The sequence below is a fragment of the Gekko japonicus genome, unplaced genomic scaffold (assembly GCF_001447785.1).
Source record: "Gekko japonicus isolate JY-2015 unplaced genomic scaffold, Gekko_japonicus_V1.1 scaffold100, whole genome shotgun sequence".
Lineage (NCBI taxonomy): Eukaryota > Metazoa > Chordata > Lepidosauria > Squamata > Gekkonidae > Gekko > Gekko japonicus.
Window position 1 is genome coordinate 1,973,553 of NW_015167060.1, and position 3,045 is coordinate 1,976,597.

The window sequence follows — 3,045 nt, forward strand, 5'->3', positions numbered from 1 at the left end:
ATATATATAATATAAATATATATATATAATTTTTTGCTCTGTTACTTGCACATTTTACAGTTACCTCATTTTCCCATGTATGTATTTGAAAAAAAGGCTAATATATAGAGAAGAAAAAAAAGGTTCTTAAAATCTCTAAAAGTGTTTGTTTTTTTTCCATTCCATTGGAATCATATTGGTTTGTAGCATTTAACATAACTAGTATGTTGTATTATATATATGTGTATTATACTGATTGAAATTTTTAACAGATTTGTACTTTTTTTAAAATGAAAGTTGCTAGTTCTGCTTGACCAAGTAGTGCAATCATTATTTTTTTTAATGTTGTGGCTGATTTTGAGAGGGATATTCACTAATAAATGTATGATGTATACCAATGAGGGCAGGCCAGTCTCTTCTCTTGCCAGAGGCCATGCTTTCAGGAAGAGCTTCTTTGTCATACATGTAATCTGTTCTTCCTGCAAGGAGCTTGGAATGGCATTCTGGCATCAACATAACCCTGTGATGTGGTAGGCTGAGTGAGCTTGATCACAGAGCAAGGCTTTCCACTTGGATTTCTATGTCTGGAACGGCCATGACACACACACACACACACACACACACACACACACACACACCAATTATCAGAAGGTAGTCACAATAGTGGCAAGTGCCCTAAAGAAATATCTGCTTAATGCTGCCATTTTTAAAAGAGATGCTTGAAGGTTCACTTACTTGTTGCTGTTACTGTTGGTGCTAGATCCATGTATCCAAATGAAATGTGCCATGGAGAGCTATAGTCTCCGTCTGCAGGCTTCAATGAAGATGTGCTGCTTGGACACCTGCCCATTTTTATATTGGTTTTGTTAGGACAGACTTCCAAGCTGGGACACTGTTTTGGTATTCCAACAGGACATTCAGTAAGACACCCATAATATCAAGAAACATGTACACTATTGCTCTACATGCCGCAACGCTATAATAGAAGAAACCAAAGGCCAAGCTGTGATGTGGAATTCAGTGGGCTTCCTTTAGAGTATTCTGTATGTTGCATTCACTGCCATAGCCTAAAATGCCTCAGATGTTCAAAAAACAGAATAAAACTTTGCAAGAGTGCTGATTTACTTGAGCATACCAATGGTTGGTTCCTGGAATGAGTCTTGTAGGCCAGAGCTTGAGGGTGTATTTAAACTAACATGTCTGAAAATGAATGGCTGCTATGGACGTAAGGTAATCTCATCCCAATGTTCTTTTTGGCCATAGCCACCTCCTCCCCACCATTACTGAAGCACTTGTTTCCTTTTATGAAAGGCAAATGTGCAGCACTGCATCTGTTCATCTAGATTTCCTTTTAGTTGTAGTTTTAAATAAGAACTGCGGGCCACTGCCCTCTTTTTTAAAAAAAAACAGTCATTATTGGTGTGTGTAAAGGTGAGTTGGTGCAATTGTCAGAGAGCATTTATTAAAGAGGTAAACAGGAAACAGACTATTACTGGAAGGTGAAACACTTGTGCAGAATGTTAATGTTTAGGAAAGTAAGGGAAAAAGAAAACGGTACTAATATGGATCAAAACTTGAATCAATTTGAATGCTACATGTAGTCAGACCTATAAATATGGCCACTGCCTACCATAGGTGCTGGGACAGAACATGGTAACAAACATACTAGGGTTGGACTAGCTTTACAATCTTAAGAGCCAAGGGGAAAACTGCTAATTTTCAGCGTTGTATGACCCTCACAACTAGTCTCCTTGTCAAAACACACACATTGCCGATTCAGATTAGAAATATAGCATTTTCAGCGTTGTATGACCCTCACAACTAAGCGAATTGTCTCCTTGTCAAAACACACACATTGCCAATTCAGATTAGAAATATAGCACCTTTCCTGTATTTTGATTAAATTAAATGGTTGGTTCGTTTTTTAAAAAGGTTGGTGCCTATACTTGAATGCAAGGAGCTTGGCCTTTCCCCCTGCTTTGACATGTGGAAAAAGCACATTATAAACCTGCAGACAACAATAGATTTTCTTAAACTCACTTATCCCAAACAGCCAATGAGATGGTGAGATTGTAGGGACAATAAAATAGTCCTAACCTGGCTAGGCCAGCACCCTTCTCCTACATCCTGAAATGGCACAGCCCAGTCACATTTACCCACCTTATCTGCTCCTTGTGAGATTAGGTGCCATTGTTCTAGAATCCCGAGTATGATATAACAGCTTTGCTGCCATGCGGTTATGTATCTCAGTCTAACTGTTGGATGATCGGTATTATTTGTTCCATTTCTGCAAGATGCAACTCAGCCTCCAACTCTGCCTTGTGCTCATGTGCACCAGCTACTGGTAAAACAGTGAACCATTCTTCTTAAACGAAGGCAAAGTGGTACCTCCTTGCCCATTTTGTTCCCAGCTTTCACGACCATAAGGTAGCGGCTCTTAAGTTTTTATCCTGAAGTAGCTACCACTATCCTCAAAGCAGCTGAGAAGAAGGGGGACAGTATCTTTCAAAGACCGCTGACTAAAAACAGAACCTGCAAGTCATTCATTTATTTATGAAACCTGTATGTCTTGAGGGTTACTACTTTTGCTAGTGCAGATGGGAGATCATAGCTGATGTGTTCCAGCAGGGAACATTGCAGTCTAGGCCCCAGCAAATTTGGATTTTTAGCCTCCCTTCTTTTTAAAGGTGGTCTGCATATCTTGCCTTTGGTTAAGATCCCCCCCCCCAAATAGTATGGAATCCCACTACAGTCAGTCTCAAGGTATTTGGAAGGGCATGGACCGCAGCCAGCCATTCTGACATACAGGGAAAAGTTTCTCTATTAGATTTGCCACTATCATACGGTGGTATTTTAGGCTAAGATGGCTGTCAACTTGTGCTGAAATGGACTGCATGGCTCCCAAGGCTTCAGCTATGCCTATTTCCTGGTAGCATCACTGTTCTTTAAGCTAAATGTCAAATATGCCACAGCAGTTGCTCACCCAAAACTCTACACTACAGCAGTGTCAGTGTAGTTTGGGTTTCTCTAGGACAGCAGATGTTTGCCAAGTAGGAGATGGTAACA